This window comes from Triturus cristatus, chromosome 10 (genome assembly GCF_964204655.1).
Source record: "Triturus cristatus chromosome 10, aTriCri1.1, whole genome shotgun sequence".
NCBI classification, from domain to species: domain Eukaryota; kingdom Metazoa; phylum Chordata; class Amphibia; order Caudata; family Salamandridae; genus Triturus; species Triturus cristatus.
The window spans coordinates 70,248,972-70,272,351 of record NC_140593.1 but is presented as its reverse complement, the minus strand read 5'-3'; the positions used below and the strand labels follow the sequence as shown (position 1 = coordinate 70,272,351).

The following is a 23,380-nucleotide window of genomic DNA, read 5'->3' as shown; positions in this document are numbered from 1 at the left end:
CTGTAAACAGCCCTTTACTTGAGGCCTTCAGTGCTATGCAATATACCAGATGTAACCCCCTGCACTGTATACAGCTCTTTTCTCAAGGCCTTACAAACTGTATGCAGTATACCAGATGTATCCGCCTGCACTGTAAACAGCCCTTTACTTAAGGCCTTCAGTGCTATGCAATATACCAGATGTAACCCCCTGCACTGTATACAGCTCTTTTCTCAAGGCCTTACAAACTGTATGCAGTATACCAGATGTATCCGCCTGCACTGTAAACAGCCCTTTACTTGAGGCCTTCAGTGCTATGCAATATACCAGATGTAACCCCCTGCACTGTATACAGCTCTTTTCTCAAGGCCTTACAAACTGTATGCAGTATACCAGATGTATCCGCCTGCACTGTAAACAGCACTTCACTCGAGGCCTTACAAACTGTATGCAGTATACCAGATGTAGCCACTTGCACTGTAAACAGCACTTCACTCGAGGCCTTCAAAACTGTGTGCAATATACCAGATGTAACCGCCTGCACTGTAAACAGCACATTACTCGAGGCCTTACAAACTGTATGCAGGATACCAGATGTAACCGCCTGCACTGTAAACAGCTCTTTTCTCAAGGCCTTACAAACTGTATGCAGTATACCAGATGTATCCGCCTGCACTGTAAACAGCACTTCACTCGAGGCCTTCAAAGGTGTGTGTAATATACCAGATGTAACCTCCTGCACTGTAAACAGCTCTTTTCTCAAGGCCTTACAAACTGTATGCAGTATACCAGATGCAGCCACTTGCACTGTAAACAGCACTTCACTCGAGGCCTTCAAAACTGTATGCAGTATACCAGATGTAACCGCCTGCCCTGTAAAGAGCCCTTTACTTGAGGCCTTCAGTGCTATGCAATATACCAGATGTAACCCCACACACTGTATGCAGCTCTTTTCTCAAGGCCTTACAAACTGTATGCAGTATACCAGATGTATCCGCCTGCACTGTAAACAGCACTTCACTCGAGGCCTTCAAAGCTGTGTGCAATATATCAGATGTAACCTCCTGCACTGTAAACATCTCTTTTCTCAAGGCCTTACAAACTATATGCAGTATACCAGATGGATCCGCCTGCACTGTAAACAGCACTTCACTCGAGGCCTTCAAAACTGTATGCAGTATACCAGATGTGGCCACCTGCACTTTATAGGTTATACCAAATAAAGCCTCCAGAACTCTGGACAGTTCCCCAGAAAGAGCCTCCAGGTCTGCCCGTAATGCCGCAGATCTGTATCGAGCACTAAAGATGAGGCCTTGGAAGCTGTATGCAATGATCCAGATGTGTCCAGCAGACTGTAAACCATTCTCCAGACGTGACCCGCAGAAATGGGTGCAGCGCTCATTGTGTCGGCTGCTAGAACTGTATTCTGTACTCTAAAAGAGGCCTGCAGAACTATCCATTTGAAAAACATTGTGGTATTCATTTCCTACTATATCACAGGAGAAGGAACGGTTTCTGATTTACTGTGGCTCCACGAACTGGACGCAGTACTCCAGATGTGGTTGGCAGTATAGTGCAACTTACTCCAAATGCTACCTCTAAAATTGGACACAATACTGCAAAGCTGTATACAGTACTCCAGGTGTGGCCTCCAGAACTGCATACAGAACGAAATGCAGTGCTCCAGATGTTAACTGCAAAACTATTAACAGTACGCCAAATGTGACCTCCAAAACTGGATACAGACGGGATGCAGTGCTCTGTATATTGCCTGAAGAACTGCCACAGTACCGCTGAACTGTATCCAGCATTCCAGATGTGGCCTACAGAACTGGACAGACTACAGCAGAACTGTAACCAGCATGCTAGATGTGGCCTACAGAACTGGTCAGATTACAGAACTGTATCCAGCACGCCAGATGTGGCTTACAGAACTGGTCAGCACGTGCGATGATTACAGTATGCCAGATGTGGCCTATGGAACTGGTCAGAGTACAGCAGAACTGTGTACAGTATGCCAGATGTGCCCTAGAGAACTGGTCAGCACGTCTGATGTTTACAGTACGCCAGATGTTGCCTAAAGAACCGGTCAGAGTACAGCAGAATTTTATCAAGCATGCCAGATGCGGCTTACAGAACTGGTTAGCACGTGTAATGTTTACAGTACACCAGATGTGGCCTGCAGAATTGGTCAGAGTACAACAGAACTGTATCCAGCACGCCAGATGTGGCCTAGAGAACTCGTCAGCATGTGTGATGTTTACAGTATGCCAGATGTGGCCTACAGAACTGGTCAAAGTACAACAGAACTATCTCCAGTACGCCAGATTTGGCTTACAGAACTGTGTACAGTACGCCAGATGTGGCATACAGAACTAGTCAGTACAGCTGAACTGTATCCAGCACGCCAAATGCGGCTTACAGAACTGGTCAGAGTACAGCAGAACTGTAACCTGCACAGCAAGTGTGGCCTACAGAACTGTTCCGAATACAGCAGAACTATGCCCAGCACGCCAGATGTGGCCTACAGTACTCCCAGTGTGGCAGCCAGATGTGTCTGCCATGCACAATGTGCCAGCACCCTCTTGTCCTAGATTGTTTGACACATTACGTTTGATGAGGTTAGCTGACTATCGGAGGCCTCGAGGCGCCTTCTCAGCCACGGTCCGCCTGTAGCTCTCCTGTGGGCCCATCATTGAACCCAGGTTACCTTTCTCACTCGCCAAGGCGGCCTGGATGGGCGGACAGCCGCCTCTCCTTCTCAAGGTCAGCTGACCTTCTCGGCGCCAAAAAAGGCGCGCCTTTCTGCCAGCACATATGACGGCGCCTATTACATTAATCTGTTTAGCCGCCGCTCCAGCTGCTGCCGTGTTTTTAATTATGTTATTAGACGATAGCACTGCGACCTATCAAATAAAAATCAAGGTGAGTTATCTTTTCCAACTCCCCGTTTTGCAGGTTATTTTCCTAAATGCGCCGTTACGGTCGGGACTGTTTGTAATGTCGCTGCAGAGGGTAAACAAACATTGGTATCGACAGTTATTTGCTGCCTGGTGTGAAGGACGCCCCTTCTGCGCGGGAATCCTGCGCCCGGTGGCGCAGACAGCAGCTTCACTTCTAACGGGACCAGTATTGACCCCCGGATGCCCGCCAAGGCTTGAGATTGGAATTGGGTCTCATTTTCGGGGTAGCAGGAAGATGACCGAGTCGGCTTTGCCGGGACTTGAACCCGCGACCTGCCCCGCCCAGCGTCCACTTATAGGGCCTGCTGGCCCAGAGTCTTAATATGTGTGTGTGTGTGGTGGGGGGGGGGGGGAGTAGGGGAACTGTGGGCGGAGGATCAAAGGGCGGGAATAACCCGAGAAATGGGTCAGTGGGCGGAGCCAGAGGTGTGGCCAGAAAGAGCACAACATTCCACTTTTTAGGTCGAGGGACCGTCCGGTCTGCCGAAGGCAGAACCGGAAGTCCGGAGATTTCATGTTTCTTAGAGTGGCTATTTAGCCCACCTCTCTTTTTGCTTCTCCTCCATTGGCTGGCTTCCTAAACGGAGGCCAGCCATTGGAGGAGAGAGCCGTCCCTCCAAATAGGCTCCGTCTTTTTCAGATTCGGGGGCGTGTTCCGTGCTGTTCTTTCCACTTTAGCCATGCCCTTTCTCAGGCGTGATTTTCTCTCCTCCAGCCAATGGCAAGAGGAGAGAAAAAGAAACACGCCCCCGAATCCGAAAACGCCACTGCGTTTCTCCGAGGCATTTCTGCTTTGCCTCTGAGAAAGGCAGTGGTGTGCTTGTTTTGCCGTTGTAGCTCCTCGCGTCTCCATTTCATGTACCGCTCCCGTTGAAGCTGCTCGCCATACTGGGCTCGATAGAACTCGTCGAAGATTGGCTTGGTGGGAGTGTAGCGGGACGAGGACGACGTGCTCTCGTTCTTCTTGGGCATGGTAGAGCCATCCACCTTTCCCGGAGGCTTCCCCGCCGCCCGCACGTCCTCTTGGCTTGGGGTTCCTCGGTCGTACTTCTTGCGCAGGGTGACGCTGCCAGGATGAGGTACGCCTCGCTAATCTCGGTGAAGCGCAGCTCTGCCGCCTCGTCGCCATTGTTGCGGTCCGGGTGGTAGCGGAACGACTGGCGGTAGTAGGCTGTCTTGATCTGGGACTGCGTGGCTGAACCGATGACTCCAAGGATATCGTAGTAGGCGGTCGGGCTGCGGAAGAGCGGTTGCTTCAGTGAGCCGTTGTTCCTCCCAGCTCCATTAGTGGTGGAGTATGCCCTGGTGAAAGAGTTCTGTTGGCCGGCAGCAGAGAACAGCCCCCTGGGACTTGCTGAAAGCCCGTAACTCGTGAAGGGCGCGATTGCACGCTCCCTGAAAGTAACTGTCAGGAACCCGCGGTGTGTTGGGTGGACAGCAGCGCCCACAACTGTCTCTGTGGAGCCGCTGTTCATTCTGGCTGAGCTGAAGCGTTGACGTGAGGATGACAAAGGCCAGTGATCGGCAGAGGCAGCACGACTAAGAAGGTGCATATAGAGTACTCTCAGAGCATCTAGCTTATGACCAATGACTCCCTCCTGTCCTTTCCAATGTCTTGGGCTCACTGCCCCTTGCTGGTCTTTACGGACTGCTCTCTCGTGCCGCCCCACAACCCATTCTCCCATAAACTCGGTTGCCTGCCCTAATGACTTCACATCCCGACTAGATGAAGCGTGATCTTCTTTGCGGTTGGCGGCCCCAGACTGCAGCTCTTGACACTCTCTTTGCAACTCCAGTAAAAGATTCTCCTCCTCAAAATACCCTACCTCTTTGATCACCGACGATTACTCTTTGCATATTCCCCAGTACCCAGACGGCACCTTCTTCAACCCCAATACTCCCCTGTGGTGTTCCGGGACCCCTTTTACGCGGACAACTTGGTTCCAGGGTACCTGGACCCAGAACAACCTCTGGCCGACCTCCGCCATAATCCTGGAGCCGGCCGGGCGGCCGGCAGCGCCCGCCTAACCGACCAATCACAGAGCGAGTATCAAACAGGAAACACATGGTCTCCAGCTACAGCCAATCATAACGAGGTGCGAAAGAAATCTTGCGCCGCGCGAGGCAACCATTGGCAGTATTCTGAAACGTCATGCTAAGTGAAAGAAACTTCAGCAGCACAGCTGGTACGAAGACATTTTAACTAATTCACTCTCTCTATCTCACTACCTCACTCTCTCTCTCAAATACACTAAGTCACTTACACTCACTCTTTCACTACCTCACTACATCACTCTCTGTTTCTATCTTAATACCTCACAACATCCCTCACTCTCTCTTTCACTACCTCAATCTTTCTCTATCTCACAACATCACTCACTGTTTCTATCTCACTACGTCAGAAAATACCTCACTCACTAACTCACTCTTTCACTACCTCACCCTCTATCTACCTCACTCTCTCTCACTACCTCACTCTCTATTTCAATACCTCACTCTCTCTCTGCTAATGCAATGGGTATCACATATGCAAAAAAAAAAAACTAATGCCAATAGAAATGACACTGCCATTTATTTAGGGATACAAAAATGATAAAAAAAATGAGCAATACCAATAGCTCTACCTATAATATTGCCGAGACCATTGCATTGTAAATGCTTGTTAGTATTTGTTTGGCATTTCACTGACCAGTTACAGCTTATTACGTTATTTAATTATACTAAAAGATGCACATGTTTATTTAAGGTTTAATATGAGTTATTGACATTAAAACACTTTCACAAAGTGGGATTTGTTTCCAATCACAGAATGTCCCAAATACACTTAAAAGTGGAATCTCAAGTCATTTGTCTCCCAACCATGGGGTTTCTGTCATCAGAACTGCTCCCTTTTTCCACAAGAGCAGTTCAAACGTGAATGGCAAAATATCCTAGTTTGCAAATGTTTTCCACACAATTATGGCTCTGCCATACTTCTAGTTCCCACATAATATAGCATCTGCTGCATAATCTGATGATTTTAACTAATAAATTGTTTGTTACTAAAAAATGTGACTTGTGTTGCTACGAAGTGGACGGCCCTTTGCAAACATTGACCGCCTTTCTCACTGCTGCGTTTGCATGTTACACTGGTACTTAAGGCAAAATCTTTGCAGAGACTGTTAGCATGCGTAAAAATGTCAGAATAATAAAATATCAGAGAGTATACTGCATTACGCAGCATGCTTTTTTTTCTGCATAATTTAGTCAACACTGCAGCATAATTTTGTCCTCTGTTGCTGCATAATTCCAGTGGCCCCAAAGCAGGCGGTACAAAAGGGGGTGGTGATGGACATGTTAAGTGCTGTGCAGGAAGCAGGGAGACCGTGAAGTTTGCGAACTTAGTTTGGTGTGCATGTAAACCCTGAATTGCCGATCCCTGGTGAGTTGCAGCTACTACTGCTGAAACAAGGCCAATGGAGGTACCAATGGGAGAGGCGGACTGGCCTCAAGGGTCCGGTGACCTTGTCACTGTCGCTCTAGGGTGTGCTGCGTCCTAGGCCTGCCCACAAGACTGGAGGTGACCTTCAGTATGGATTGTGGTGGACAGCCCTTCGAGGTTGACCAACAGCCGCAACCTCTAGGGTCCACCTGCTGTTGCTAAGCTACCAGGGCTTTTACAGTCTAGCGGGCCCTTCCAAGGTCTAGCATGGGAATGTGCGCTCTCAGGAGAGTGGGATGGGGGACTGGTCATGAAGGCTGACCTTGGTTCCCTAGTTCCAAATTCGGCAGCTCTGGCCATAGTGCCACATCCCCTCCCCCACTGAACACGTTACTGCCCCAGTGAAATAAACAACCCAATTATGTCCCGCTATAAACACCTGGATGCGACTCAATTCAAATTTTACACTAGACAGGAGTAATATGCTGCCTGAAGAAAAAAAGTAACAACCTGGAGAAAGCAAACACTCCTGGGGAATGCAAGATGAAGCAAAGTGTGTGAAATGTAAGCAGGAACAACAAACGCATGGTTACCTTAACACTTTTACACTCATTCAGATATCAGTGAGTGCTTTTGCCTGAAAAGTTAAGGCCATGACTACTGGACCCGAAATGGACCCATTTCAATGCCCATTGCTTATATCCTGACAAAACATAAGCAGAATGGTTTAAAAGACCACATCCCTGAACACAGAGGCGCGGTACACATTTTGTTTTCCAATCCTCCCATCAACTAGCTATTGCAGTACCTCCAGGAAAGGTTTACTGCCCCACCCGGGGAAAACAATGGTTGTTTTAAGAAAGACGAGAAAACAAACGTAGCCCTTCACTGGCAAACTCTGTAAAGTGGCGCTAATGTGTTTGGGGGTGAATAAAACCAAGCCGGCCCCTTTGCAACCACTCTGTCTTGCTGTTATTTATTTATTTATTTTTCATATTTTGAAACTTTTATTTCTCTTCTTCCGAGGCTGGACTTTGGAATAGAAAAATGTCAGAAAAAGACGACATATGCAACAAAAGTGTTTTTCAGATTTTTGGATCCATCTCACAGGGGAACAAATAAACGAAAGCTGAGGAAAGAGAGGGTAAGAACCGTTTCTTAGAAGTTACAGTTTTCAGCAAGTGAGTAGGAGCGAAACAAGAGGAGGAGGAAGAAAGAGAGTGGGGGCAGCAGGCAGCGCAATAGAAGTGGACACTGCCCTTTTGTTCTTTTGGCAAGAAGAAAGACAGTCCTTTTCCTTCTCTGCCTACCAGCCAGTCCCTGACCGGCCAGAAACGCCCAGCCTTATCTATAGGCCTTGGTGATTTCTGCCATCCTGGGACTCGTGTTTAAAATAAAAAAAATAGGGAAGTGGATTCTATTAAATGAAAGCAGTTTGGGCACACCGTGCCCTCCCGATCACGCCCACTTCGACCACGGTGCTGGCCAAAGGCCTCGCAGACAGCCCTATATTTTCCAACCACTCCTCATTTCAAGTTCACTTACCCTATGAAAATTTATGAATGTATTGTAAAAAAAATAAAAAAAATTAGCACTATTTTCAGAAAATTCCCTGGTAATAAAGCAATTGAAAAAATGCAATTTACTTGGCCTTTTATTTTTAATTGCATCTGTTGGGGCTGAAAAGTCCTCTTCATGCAATGGACGTGTACTCGCGCCGGGAGGGCCCAACGGTACTATTATATGCATCCCTAATGCTGATTTTTATTGTTGTAGGCAAACACATCATGCGTGTGCACCATGACCAATCCTGTCTCACGGATTGTGGTCTTGTGGACAGGACACGGCACCCAAAGTGCTGCCTTCATAAGTAGTGGAAGGGGCGCCACCGCCACCAAGAATGAGGAGCCCGAGCGCGGCGGTGGCACCGTGACCAGGAGTGACCAGGAGTGACCAGGGCCTTATCAACCTGCATCACGGAGTGAGGCCTACAGACTCACTCACCTTTTAAAGTTCAGCAGCTGTTTGCTTAACCTGCCCTTTGACCTACATTGGGTGGATTAGAAGTGCTGCGTAGCACAGGAGTGGTGAATCTGTGCTTTTTAAAGTTCAGCAGCTGTTTGCTTAACTTGCCCTTTGACCTACATTGGGTGGATTGGAAGTGCTGCGCAGCGCAGGAGTGGTGAATCTGTGCTTTTTAAAGTTCAGCAGCTGTTTGCTTAACTTGCCCTTTGACCTACATTGGGTGGATTGGAAGTGCTGCGCAGCGCAGGAGTGGTGAATCTGTGCTTTTTAAAGTTCAGCAGCTGTTTGCTTAACCTGCCCTTTGGCCTACATTGGGGGGGATTGGAAGTGCTGCACAGGAGTGGTGAATCTGTGCTTTTTAAAGTTCAGCAGCTGTTTGCTTAACGTGCCCTTTGGCCTACATTGGGTGGATTGGAAGTGCTGCGCAGCGCAGGAGTGGTGAATCTGTGCTTTTTAAAGTTCAGCAGCTGTTTGCTTAACTTGCCCTTTGACCTACATTGGGTGGATTGGAAGTGCTGCGCAGCGCAGGAGTGGTGAATCTGTGCTTTTTAAAGTTCAGCAGCTGTTTGCTTAACCTGCCCTTTGGCCTACATTGGGGGGGATTGGAAGTGCTGCACAGGAGTGGTGAATCTGTGCTTTTTAAAGTTCAGCAGCTGTTTGCTTAACGTGCCCTTTGGCCTACATTGGGTGGATTGGAAGTCCTGCGCAGCGCAGGAGTGGTGAATCTGTGCTTTTTAAAGTTAAGCAGCTGTTTGCTTAACTCACCCTTTGACCTACATTGGGTGGATTGGAAGTGCTGCGCAGCGCAGGAGTGGTGAATCTGTGCTTTTTAAAGTTCAGCAGCTGTTTGCTTAACTTGCCCTTTGACCTACATTGGGTGGATTGGAAGTGCTGCGCAGCGCAGGAGTGGTGAATCTGTGCTTTTTAAAGTTCAGCAGCTGTTTGCTTAACCTGCCCTTTGGCCTACATTGGGGGGGATTGGAAGTGCTGCACAGGAGTGGTGAATCTGTGCTTTTTAAAGTTCAGCAGCTGTTTGCTTAACGTGCCCTTTGGCCTACATTGGGTGGATTGGAAGTCCTGCGCAGCGCAGGAGTGGTGAATCTGTGCTTTTTAAAGTTAAGCAGCTGTTTGCTTAACTCACCCTTTGACCTACATTGGGTGGATATGAAGTGCTGCGCAGCGCAGGAGTGGTAAATCTGTGCTTTTTAAAGTTCAGCAGCTGTTTGCTTAACTTGCTCTTTGACCTACATTGGGTGGATTGGAAGTGCTGCGCAGCGCAGGAGTGGTGAATCTGTGCTTTTTAAAGTTCAACAGCTGTTTGCTTAATTTGCCCTTTGACCCACATTGGGTGGATTGGAAGTGCTGTGCAGGAGTGGTGAATCTGTGCTTTTTAAAGTTCAGCAGCTGTTTGCTTATTTTGCTGTTTAGCCTACATTGGGTGGATGTGAACTGCATGGCGAGTGCATGTACTGGATGTATGTGTACCTCCAAGGAGTACATTCCATAAACAATGTAGTGTTGTGCTATATATGCATTGTGAGTGTGTGTGTGTCTGCAAGTGGCACAATACAGAAAGGCTACAGTGCTTTGGGATGTGTGTGCTGAGTGTATGTGTGCCTGTGATGGCCCATTACAATGAGAATAACAGTGCTGGACAGTGTGTTTGCGCTGTGTACATGCACTAGGTGCACGTGTGTCTGTAATGGTACATTGCATGGAAGACCCTGGCTATTATTTTCGGAGACCCAGGCCTGCATGATGGAGACATGAGAAGGTAGAGGAATCCCCTCAGTCAGATGTGTGAATTGCGACATTCCTGGTACCGGGGAGGGACACACTGCAGAGGGAGACCAAGGTTCCCCTGTACACTTCAAAGGGTGATCTTTGATTCAGTGAGAGATCATGAGGAAGGGGCCTGGACACATCTTGGGAAGGCGAAGGGTCAGATAAGGGAATAAGAGTAGGGCTGGGAGTCTGAGATGAACCTTTTGGTGCACCTATCTGTAGGAAAGTGCCTCTTTTGACATGGTAATCCCCACTTTTTGTTTGATGTAATTTCGAACTGTAAGTGCACTGAGTCCCTGCTAGCCAGGTTCACAGTGTACGATCTCCTTTCCCAAAAACTGTAACACGATTGGCAAAACTCCTGTTTACCCTCTAAAGCCCAATAAATGGTACCCCTGGTACCTGGGGTATGAGGGGGCAGAAGGTCCCCTAGGAACCCCTCACCAGAACCCGACGGTGCTGCTACTGCACGCTCTGTGTCCAGGCACAGGAAAAACCAGTGTCGACATGGCACCCAGCCCGGTGTGCCATGTCACCCTTACAATGCATACGATATTGGTAAGTCACCCCTAAGGCAGTGTTTATTATATCCTATGTGAGGGCATATCAGCATGAGCAGATATGCCCCTACAATGTATAGTGCATTCTGGGTGTTGTAAGTGAACAGGGAAACCATAAAGAGCACATGGGTTGGATAATTGTCAGCTCTTGTTTTGTAGCTCTGTGATAGCTTCACTGATTTCTAAGAAGTTTGGTATCAAACATCTTGTCTTCATAAATCCTTGCTGATGCCAGTATTGGATTTAATAATAAATTCACACAGGAGACCCTGCTAAAGGGTCCTCTGAAACCTACTGACCACTAGTGTTGTCCCTGTCTAGTTTTCGCCAGCCTCCCATTACCAGACATTTTTTCTGGACCCCTGGTGGCAAGCCAGAGCTCTCTGGATCCAGAGACGATGCCTGCTCTGGGCAGATGTGGTCACACCTTTCCCCCTGCATGATCTGCCTTGGCAGAAGCGGGCACTTCAAAGGGCATGCCACCTTTGAACCCTGTCCCGAGCCCTCTGCTGTTCGAAGCAGATGGCAACCACCTAGTCCTGCTCCACTTTCGTCAGGAGGACTGGTGGGAAAATTGTCAAGTAGGAGGTGGGTGTACCTTCACCCTAGACCACCCCTGGCGAGGTAGACACCACTTTTCACTATCTGCTATATTGGAGATGGGGATAGTAGCCTATTAGGAGTCAGGGTATTCCCACACCCCAGGTGGGGTGCGCATAAAGAGGGTGTAGGCAGCCCATTGGTTACTACCTAGCCACCCCTGAAAACTCCCCTTAATTCAGTATTTAGGTGACTCTCATAGAACCTGACTTCAGATTCGACAGACACAAGAAGACAACAAAAGAAGACCGCTGCGGTTCAAGAACTGCGATCCGAAACTGAAGAAACTGGCCCAAACCCCCGCCACTGCTCAGGACTCAACCTCTACAACCTGTTGTCCTTTCTGACACCTGTGAGGCCTCCAAGAAACCCTTGGAGCCCTCCAGTCTTCTGCAAATTGCCAAGAACCTACCTTTGGGCTCGAGGCGCTAGTCCCCGTAGACCACCGGTAAAGAACCATAGTGGTTGAAGACTGGCACTTGTGTTGACGCGACTCACCACTGAAAATAAACTTTGCAGCACATCTCCATCACTTCGAGGAATCCGCTCAGCACAGGGACCGATGCTGGAAACGGCCCGCTCCTGAGAGCCCTTGCCTTCCTGCTGGTGACCCATCGGCGGAAGCAGAAATGTTGGCACGACTGCCTCACCTCCAGGACAGTCTGCCCTGCAACCCACCTGCAGCTCGACCACTGTCGGTGAATTCTAAAATCCACCACTCACGACTTCTGGTACTCCTGCTCCAGGTACATCTTGACTCTTGCTATACAAGAGTCCTGGGCCTACAAAGCCCTTAATCCTGACTTAATGTCAGGAGGGTCTGTCGTAGAAAAGACGGCCTTGTGGAAATGGCCCGAAGCCTGTGTGGCTGCTGTTCGGCAACCACTTGTGCCAGGACGTGCTGCCGGGAGTACTTGTGCCATGTTGATCAGGCAAAAACTAGTAAACGGTGAGCAGTGGTGAGCTATAGATCACCAGGAGCAATGAGGACTGTGACTGACGCAGCGTGGTGGAATTAGTCAGCGTGCTGTGGGTGCATCGCCACCCCAGCTTATGACAGAGGATAGGAGCATTGGAATCTACCCCCCTTGATTTATTGCTGCTGCTGCACGCTCTTTGGGTTGTGAGCCTGCCACCACTAATTTGTACCTAAACTCCCCCTCCACCTCCTGAGGGAGCCTTGTACTGCTTGTTTCATCCACCACTGAGGGTCAAGTGCTGAACGGGTTCTTGCCCAGTTGCTCAGGATTCATAGTAGGTCGGGCCCCGGACATCAGAAGTAAAAGCCTCAACCCCCACGGTTTTGCCCAGTAGTCCTTGTGTTACTTGTGGCCCTCTGGAAGGAGTTGTGACAGCATCTTTCTTCACTTGTGCATTTCACTTGCTACCATTTCTTCACATTCTCTTGCGTTAGACAACCAGATGAAATGGGCTTTATCACGTCCATTCTCACGTAGCTCTCTCCACCTTGACGAATCTGCGGAAACTACACCTCCTATGCCTGACGCACTTAATTTCTCAGTCTAATTACTTCTACTGAAGCCAACATTTACAACACCATATTTTCACACCCTAGAGTCCTCTCCTCAACTCAGCTGTCCATGAACTCTAACTCTTTAGTACTCTGGGTGCCCCTTTATTTATTTGTGTCCATGGTTAAAGCCTCGGCAATGTGTAGTGCTATACAACAAATAAAAACCTGCCAATAAATGGACATGGACGCCTCAGGGTAGATCCCAGAGTAGCTTGCCTTTGGACTCAACCAAATCAGGCAAGGCAAACTAAGTTCCCTCAGATATTACCTTGGGTAGACTGTGCACATCTATATCTGAAACCGACCTGTTCAAGACTGTGCACTTGGCATCACTCAATCCCAGCTCACTTTCACCTCCCAGCCGCTGACCGATCACTTAATCCCCAGTGTCTCCAACTAAGACAAGATAGACTGAACAAAGCAGGTGGAAATGTTGCGTTTGACCGGGACTGCGATGTGCAAGTGAACAGTTTTCATTGTCTAGTGATTGGACTGTCCAACACTTCCGAACCTTTGGGAGCTCCCTGGGAAGAAAAACATCTTCATTTCAGATCTGTGGCGTCTCTCCTTGCAAGAACACATCTCCCTGGGAAGGATGAACTCTTTATTTCAGAGCTCGTAGACCTCCACTCCTCTCTTCCCATGAACACATCTCCCCGGGAAGGATGGCATCTTTCTGACCGAGCTCACACACCACAGCTTCTCCCCTCACCTAAACACATCTCCCAGGGAAGGATGGCATCTTTGCGTCCGAGTTCATAGTCCACAGCTTCTCCCCTCACCTAAACACATCTCCCTGGGAAGGATGGCATCTTTGCGTCCGAGCTCATAGACCACAGCTTCTCCCCTCACCTAAACACATCTCCCCGGGAAGGATGGCATCTTTCTGTCCGAGCTCATAGACCACAGCTTCTCTCCTCACCTAAACACATCTCTCTGGGAAGGATGGCATCTTTGTGTCCAAGCTCATAGACCACAGCTTCTCCCCTCACCTAAACACATCTCCCTGGGAAGGATGGCATCTTTGCGTCCGAGCTCATAGATCACAGCTTCTCCCCTCACCTAAACACATCTCCCTTGGAAGGATGGCATCTTTGTGTCCGAGCTCACAGACCACAGCTTCTCCCCTCACCTAGACACATCTCCCCGGGAAGGATGGCATCTTTCTGTCAGAGCTCACAGACCACAGCTTCTCCCCTCACCTAAACACATCTCCCTGGAAAGGAGGGCATCTTTGTGTCCAAGCTCATAGACCACAGCTTCTCTCCTCACCTAAACACATCTCCCTTGGGAAGGATGGCATCTTTGTGTCCAAGCTCATAGACCACAGCTTCTCCCCTCACCTAAACACATCTCCCTTGGGAAGGATGGCATCTTTGTGTCCAAGCTCATAGACCACAGCTTCTCCCCTCACCTAAACACATCTCCCTTGGTCAGGATGGCATCTTTATGTCCAAGCTCATAGACAACAGCTTCTCTCCTCACCTAAACACATCTCCCTTGGGAAGGATGGCATCTTTATGTCCAAGCTCATAGACCACAGCTTCTCCCCTCACCTAAACACATCTCCCTGGGAAGGATGGCATCTTTGCGTCCGAGCTCATAGACCACAGCTTCTCCCCTCACCTAAACACATCTCCCCGGGAAGGATGGCATCTTTCTGTCCGAGCTCATAGACCACAGCTTCTCTCCTCACCTAAACACATCTCTCTGGGAAGGATGGCATCTTTGTGTCCAAGCTCATAGACCACAGCTTCTCCCCTCACCTAAACACATCTCTCTGGGAAGGATGGCATCTTTGCGTCCGAGCTCATAGATCACAGCTTCTCCCCTCACCTAAACACATCTCCCTGGGAAGGATGGCATCTTTGCGTCCGAGCTCACAGACCACAGCTTCTCCCCTCACCTAGACACATCTCCCCGGGAAGGATGGCATCTTTCTGTCAGAGCTCACAGACCACAGCTTCTCCCCTCACCTAAACACATCTCCCTGGAAAGGAGGGCATCTTTGTGTCCAAGCTCATAGACCACAGCTTCTCTCCTCACCTAAACACATCTCCCTTGGGAAGGATGGCATCTTTATGTCCAAGCTCATAGACCACAGCTTCTCCCCTCACCTAAACACATCTCCCTTGGGAAGGATGGCATCTTTGTGTCCAAGCTCATAGACCACAGCTTCTCCCCTCACCTAAACACATCTCCCTTGGTCAGGATGGCATCTTTATGTCCAAGCTCATAGACCACAGCTTCTCTCCTCACCTAAACACATCTCCCTGGGAAGGATGGCATCTTTATGTCCAAGCTCATAGACCACAGCTTCTCCCCTCACCTAAACACATCTCCCTTGGGAAGGATGGCATCTTTATGTCCAAGCTCATAGACCACAGCTTCTCTCCTCACCTATACACATCTCCCTGGGAAGGATGGCATCTTTGTGTCCAACCTCACAGACCACAGCTTCTCCCCTCACCTAAACACATCTCCCAGGGAAGGATGGCATCTTTGCGTCCGAGCTCATAGACCACAGCTTCTTCCCTCACCTAAACACATCTCCCTGGGGAGGATGGCATCTTTGCGTCCGAGCTCATAGACCACAGCTTCTCTCCTCACCTAAACACATCTCCCCGGGAAGGATGGCATCTTTCTGTCAGAGCTCACAGACCACAGCTTCTCCCCTCACCTAAACACATCTCCCTGGAAACGAGGGCATCTTTGTGTCCAAGCTCATAGACCACAGCTTCTCTCCTCACCTAAACACATCTCCCTTGGGAAGGATGGCATCTTTATGTCCAAGCTCATAGACCACAGCTTCTCCCCTCACCTAAACACATCTCCCTTGGGAAGGATGGCATCTTTGTGTCCAAGCTCACAGACCACAGCTTCTCCCCTCACCTAAACACATCTCCCAGGGAAGGATGGCATCTTTGCGTCCGAGCTCATAGACCACAGCTTCTTCCCTCACCTAAACACATCTCCCTGGGGAGGATGGCATCTTTGCGTCCGAGCTCATAGACCACAGCTTCTCTCCTCACCTAAACACATCTCCCCGGGAAGGATGGCATCTTTCTGTCAGAGCTCACAGACCACAGCTTCTCCCCTCACCTAAACACATCTCCCTGGAAAGGAGGGCATCTTTGTGTCCAAGCTCATAGACCACAGCTTCTCTCCTCACCTAAACACATCTCCCTTGGGAAGGATGGCATCTTTATGTCCAAGCTCATAGACTAAATAAATAATCCGAGTCTTCAGATTATGAGAACCTAACCACCCTTTTGGTTAGGTTCTCATAATCTGAAGACTCGGATTATTTATTTAGTCATGTACACAATGGGAGGGTGAACCTAACCGTTAAAAAACCTCTCTTTCCCCCTTCTTTTTGATACAAGCTCATAGACCACAGCTTCTCCCCTCACCTAAACACATCTCCCTTGGGAAGGATGGCATCTTTGTGTCCAAGCTCATAGACCACAGCTTCTCCCCTCACCTAAACACATCTCCCTGGGAAGGATGGCATCTTTATGTCCAAGCTCATAGACCACAGCTTCTCTCCTCACCTAAACACATCTCCCTGGGAAGAATGGCATCTTTGTGTCTGGGCTCACAGACCAGGGCTTCTCCCCTCACCTAGACACATCTCCCCTGGAAGGATGATATCTTTATTTCAGAGTTTGCAGATCTCCGCTCCTCTCCACACATGACTGCTTCCCCGCGAAGGATGACATCTTATTTCCGAGCTGGTAGACCTCCACTCCTCTCCTCACATGAACACACCTTCCTGAGCGATTTCAGTTTCCACTGTGGAAAAGCTTAAAGGTTTTCATGCTTCACTTTAGTTCCTTCCTACCGGAGAACTATCTTCTTCTTTATTGCTTTTGACCAAACCACAACAAAAGCCTCCCTCTTGACCTAGAATTGGTAACTCTACATGACCAATTGCCGGTGGATTGGTCAGATCACATGCTTACGCTCTTTTCTGTACTCTCGTGACTCACTCAGTTGCTTCCACTTAAAATGTAGTGATAACCAGGGAATTTAAACCAGCCGATGGATCTACTTTCGAGCCTGTACTTCCTGCAATAGTGATTCCCCCCTGACTCATCCACTCCACTCTCTCCTGTGCTTGCCACTGCCTTCGACTCTTACCCCTCCACTCTTGTGCACTATAATAATGATACATCTTGTAGATTGGATAAAGGGCCCCTCAACGGTGTAGCTTAAAAACAAAGCTAGTAAATGGGCCAGCTGGCTCAATGTTGAATTAAAGAGCTCTAGGAAACTCTCAGAGCCGATATACGAAGATGGAAACCACCCAATGGGAATATTATTTCAACGCTAAGAGTGCCAGAGAAAACCTTGAAAGATAAGTAAGGCTCCCTGTTTTCCGTTTTTACGGATAAATGAGACAGAAACACATTTATTTTCCTGTCTCTATTTATTTTTAAATGTGGATAAAAACGGAAATTGGGTTGTTTTTGAGTGATTCTGAATCCTGTCAACCATGACTGCCAGAGCAATGCGGATTGACAGGCAAGGGATTAAAATAATGAAGGAACTTTAGTAAAGAGCCCTAAACAGCAGTAGATTTACACAACCTTGATACTAAAATGTGCACTTTTTCTTATAAATGCATATTTTATCATCTGAGTGTGTAAATATCTTTGAAACCTGCTGGGCATTCAGGCACGAGTGTACATTAAATGGTTAAATAAATGCAGAAATATGCACATTTCAGCTTCATTTTTTTTCAAAACCTAAAATAAATATGGATAAATACAGGTAAAATCAGGTAAAAATAAATATGGATAAATACAGACGGAAATGCCAAAAATATACATACCATAAAACCGGGAGCCCTAAATATAAGCTATATGAATGTAAATCCTCTTCCTTCCATTCAACGCTCGACAATGTTTTGAGAAGAATCCTTGCATGATAGTCTGCAAATCAAGGAAGATGTAGACTCCTGTCCCCTTCCATCATTTAAGTATAAAAAAAAGCATTCCAAGATGGCTGCCATGTATGCGCATGCACAGCGTTCATCTATGAAAATAAAGTCATTGTAAAATCCAATAGCACCTCAGTCTGGTATCACAGACGGGACCTGTTGGCTTTGCCAACGCTTGTTATACTGGTTTGGGCGCTCCGGTGTGCAAGCCTTGTTGTGACTCGGTAAGAGGCTTACATGAGGTGTCCCAGGTGTTATGTTATATACACTTGTACCGCGCAGATACTCCGAGTAGTGTCCCGGCGCGAGCCTGATGAGGGTCCGAATCAACAACAGATAAAAGAACTAGAACAGAAAATTTTCCAGCTTTTAAAAAAAAAAATCAAAGGGGCACAGCGCAGAGCTGAGAAGTTCCTGTGTGCCTACCTTCCACTTTGCTTCATCCTCTGGGTAAAGATTGATGCAGGCAGCAGCTGTGGGTGGAGTGTGCCCTTCATGCCCCTTGTAATACATGGGGGTTGCCAGTGTGGAAACAGTGTTCATTTTTCCTCTCTCATTTTTCTGCTTGAGCTTAACAAAAAAAACTGTTTTCCCATCAAACGAAGTGCGATCACGAGACATTAATAGAAAGTACAGGGGCAGAGGTGGGCAGGATGTTTCTCAGAGGCGGAGGACGCGTTCGTTGTAGGCTGTAGGTAAGGCTGTTCTGACACACTGATCTCGGGCACAATAACTCTGGATGATGGGTTCTCTGACCTTAAGATTAATTTTGTCATGTTTTTGGGAGTGACGCCTTTTATTTTTTTAAATTGACCCCAAGCTCCATGGAAAGATCTTGGGGTAGATTATCAGGGACAGGGTTGTGCGGTCTTAGGTGCTGTTCCACTACACCCGCTGTGTTCACGTCGGTCCCATATGCGGAAGCATTGCCTGAGTAATACAGGATTCACTCGTGGACTGACATGGCTGCGGACAAACCCCCTGTGAAATCCATAGCTCCCTGGCACAGCCATGCTACATGCGATGGACATGCCATCCTTTCTTCCTAAAATGGCAACATTCTGAGAGGATCTTTCCCCACCTCCAAGGTTCTGAAAGCACATGAAGTGATGAGGCCAGCCAATCAGAGCAGAGCTTTTGGCCTCCCTCTAAAGCCAGTCCAAGCTGTGTGTGCCAAGAGCCTCTCCCTGCGCTTGCCCCCAGCCTCACAGAGCTCATCCGTCCTCAAAAGGAGAGTTCTAAATCCCCCAATGGGGCCATTATGGACAAAGATAACCTTATCTGATCTCAAGCCCACCTAAATTCTTCCTACCTTAATAGTGTTGTGCAGCAAGACAACGTCCGGCTTGCAAGCAGAAAAGCAACCTATTCCGCGGCGACCATCCTGGCTGTAGCACGGGTAGAGAAACCCCCACTGTAAATGTCAGAGGACCGCCCTAAACCAAGATCATCAACCAGTCCTGAGCCGGCCGCACTTACTCCTTTACGCCTCTGCAGCGTACTCCACCATTGATCGTGTTGACGGGTCCCCAGAAGTGTAAGGCCGCGGAATGTAGATCTCGCTCTCACTTTCTGATAAGAAAGCCTAACTACCGAGAAACTCCTGAAAACAGAACTGTTGAAAGTAGCTTTGACAGAAAACTAGAGTCTGGATAAACCTAAATAAAGCCCTATTGGGTTTCAACCCCTCAGACCTTCTCCACTCCATATGCCTACAGCCCGTAGAATCTGGATAAACACGAATAAAGCCCTATAGGGTTTCAACCCCTCAGACCTTCACCACTCCATGAACCTACAGCCCTTAGAATCTGGATAAACACGAATAAATCCCTATAGGGTTTCAACCCCTCAGACCTTCTCCGCTCCATATGCCTACAGCCCGTAGAATCTGGATAAACACGAATAAAGCCCTATAGGGTTTCAACCCCTCAGACCTTCTCCGCTCCATATGCCTAGAGCCCTCAGCACACAGTGTCCTAATTACCTTGATTAATAGGCTGTTTCCACTTAAAGATAGTGGCAGAGTCTGTGTCTGCCACGCAGTGGCTGTACTTTAGTTACAGTGTTCCTCACTCTGGCATTTCCTTCCCCTTACCTGTAGACATTGGGCCCCTGCTCTCATTCGCTCCCTCCGTGGCATCTTCCGGCTCCTCCTCTGCCAGTTGCATGTCGCTTCTCTCTGGCCCTGCTTTCTGTGAGGTATGCGTGACAGAAATGTTAAAAAGACTACTGCTGTAGTGATGGAAATGGTTTTCTAGGACCATCTGTTTCATTGCCCATTAATTTATAAGGTTTGCCTACTAGCATTATTTTCATATCTATTAAATATTGTTTTCTTGTCTTATAATAAAAGGTTGGACATTTTCCGGAATTCCTATTTACATTTAATCTGAATTCTGTGCACATCATTGTGTACCAGCTCCATTTGGATTTAACTTTTCAGCAGTCACGAGCTTTTGCAACTTTTTTGTCAAATTGATATTTGGATTTGCCAGGTTCGGCTTCATAAACTTGGACTTTTCGTTTTATTTCCATAATCCTGTTAATTCTACTTTAATCTCCGCCATCTCTGCCTTGCCTGTCTCCTAACCTATCGTGTATGCTAGTTAAGTCCCTATCTATCACTCTTACTGTAGCCTGGCTCCCTCTCTGCTCTTCCTCCTCCTGGTTTGCCCTATATGAAAGTTTGCAGTAAGGACCTATTCCCTACCAGGGGCCATATTACAGAAGTGCCCCGGGGGAGCAACGGGCGCTAACGGCTGCCTTGTGTGCCCCAGGGGCACTTTGGTATTACAGAAGGGGCTGCAGACGCCTGTGCGGCCCCTTCCCTAATGCAGAGAGTGTTGGTGCACATAAAGCGCCAGCACTATCATCAGTGGGCGTTCCCTCATTTGCATGGGGAGGTGGCCCCATGCAAATGAGGGAATCCCTATAAACGTGAGCACAGAGGCAAACAAGCTGTCAGGAGGCGCCTTAACAGTGCACCACCTAAAAGTTGGTGCTCTGTGAGTGTGTCCCCTAATGACCGCCTTCTGGAGGGGGGGAAATGGGGTCCCATGGACTCCCTCCCCCTCCACAGCCCCTTGAAGGCGGGTGCAGTCACTCATGGCACCCACCTGCAAGAGGATCTCTAATCCCCCTTCAAAGTCCAGGTGGGTTCCCGCCTGCACTGTACAACACGGAGCATTTCAAAGCAGCCACTCCGTTCTTCACATGAATGCGCTGCCCCAGGGCAGTGCGAGTTCGCAGCTGCCCTGGGGCAGCGCATTCATTCTTGTATGGCACATTTTCCTGGTTTGCGCTGGGCGCACCTTTAAAAAGATGCGCCCAGCACAAACAAGGAAAATGTTCCATATGTATGATACAGCCCCAGAGGCCCTATTATGTGTAGAATGCACTTTCCCTGTTTGCGCCCGGTGCACCTTAAAACAGGTACGCCAGGCTTAAACAGGGCAAATGCGACCTATTACATAGAATGTGCTGTTCCCAGGGCAGCCGCGATCATGCACTCTCTTGGGGGCAGTGCATTCACATAATAAACTGAGCGGCTTTGAAGCAGCCGCTTGGTGTTTCACTGTGCAGGCGGCACCCCACCTGCCCTTTTAAAGGGGATTAGAGATCCCCTTGCAGGCGGTGCAGTAAGTGGCTGCACCCGCCTGCAAAGAGGTGTCTAGGGGGTAAAAAGGTCCCCCCTTTCTCCCCTGCAGAGGACTACCATCTGGGGTCGCACTGACCGTGTTCAACCTTTTAGGTGGCGCACTGTCAGTGCAGCTCTTGAACGCTTCCTTGCCTCTGCGCCCCATGTCTTTAATACGGCGCGGTCACAGAGGCAAAAGGATTCCCGCATCTGCATGTGGTCACGCTCCCATGCAAATGAGGCAATGCCCTCTTGAAAAAGCTCTGGCGCTATTTGTGCACCAGGGCTTTCAGTATTCCAGAGAGTTCTGTAATACCAAAGTGCCCTAGGGGCACGCAAAGCGGGTGCAAACGCCTGTTCTGCCCCAGGAGACTGTGTAATGCGGCCCCTGGTTAGCTTGGACACCACTCCCGCTACTCAACAAGTTCTTCAGAGGATGCATCTATAGGACCTTCATGGCATCTCGTGGGACGCAACTTGTGCAGTCATTGTTTGATGGTTTTGACTAAGAACACATTTCAAAATGCTTAGATAATTATCTGATATGGTTAAAGACAGCCACTCCAGTAACATGAAGGCTTGACTTGATCAACAAAACTTAAAAACAAATTGGGGAATACTGAGACTGAAGAGTGTAATAAAGTATAGAGAATGTGTTTGCCTTTCTTGAGGCACTTACGTGGGCCATATTAGAAGGTGTTCTAAGAGCCTGCGGAAGAGTTGGTATGCAACATGCAGTTCCACTGATTTCCTTGTGTTGTTTTTTCAATCTTATTTCTTAGCTAAAAGCATGGAGAACCTCATTGAAGCCGTGCTGGTGCATCGATTGGCTGGTGACACACTGTGTATATTGTCTAAGGTCAGACAGGGAGAGTACATTGAAGCAGTGCGAGTGCATTTATTGGCTGGTATAAAGCTGTACATATAACCAAAGGGAGGGGATAGCACATTGAAGCAGTGCGAGTTCATTGATTGGCTGGTAACATGCTGTGTATATTACCTAAGGTCAGGCGGGCAGAGTACATTGAAGCAGTGCGAGTGCATTGATTGGCTAGTAACAACCTATATACATTACATAAGGGCGGGGAGAGTACATTGAAGCAGTGTGAGTGCATTGATTGGCTGGTATAAAACTGTACATATAACCAAAGGGAGGGGATAGCACATTGAAGCAGTGCGAGTGCATTGATTGGCTGGTAACATGCTGTGTATATTACCTAAGTTCAGGCGGGGAGAGTACATTGAAGCAGTGCGAGTGCATTGATTGGTTGGTAACACGCTGTGTATATTACCTAAGGGCGGGGAGAGTACATTGAGGCAGTGCAAGTACATTGATTGGCTAGTAACAACCTATATATATTACGTAAGGGTGCGAAGAGTACCTTGAAGCAGTGCGAGTGCATTGATTGGCTGGTAACACGCTGTGTATATTACCTAAGGGCGGGGAGAGTACATTGATGCAGTGCTGATGGTAGCTCCAAAGGCATTGTTTTGGAGTAGACTGAATGAGGTGTCCTGGGATGGCGGTGGTCTGGAAGCCGTATCCAAGAGTTGGGCAGATATTTGGGCCACAGGAGAACCTCAGTTCTCACCTGGTTGACTCAGAAAGTAAGCTGAAAAATAGTCTGTTGTCAATCGTGCTTTCCCTGACTGCAACCAGAGAACATGCTTGCAGTGGTATTGGTGGCTTGCACTTACTGTTGTAGCTTGAGGTGAGATATGTCTACATCCCTCTAACGGGGAGATTGTGCAGGCCCCGCAAGTGTTTATTCATTTTAATGAAGGCAGTTTGCCTATTATAGAAGCAACCATTCTCAGAAGATGAGGCACTTTGGTTGTTTGATCCTCTCTCCAACTCTATCACAGCCTCCTTTCATCTGATCTACAGAGTGCAAGAACGTCCTAGAAGTGATCTCAGACATCATCAAGGG

The 23,380-nt window shown here is 48.3% G+C and overlaps 1 protein-coding gene and 1 pseudogene across 5 annotated transcripts in view; one reads left to right on the top strand and one right to left on the bottom strand.

The window, feature by feature from the left end:
- The window catches only part of TBC1D5 (TBC1 domain family member 5), a 2,224,639-nt gene that overhangs the window by 914,309 nt on the left and 1,286,950 nt on the right, over positions 1–23,380 (top strand). The gene's annotated exons all lie outside the window — the stretch shown is intronic.
- Positions 275–4,930, bottom strand: LOC146788853 (uncharacterized; annotated as a pseudogene).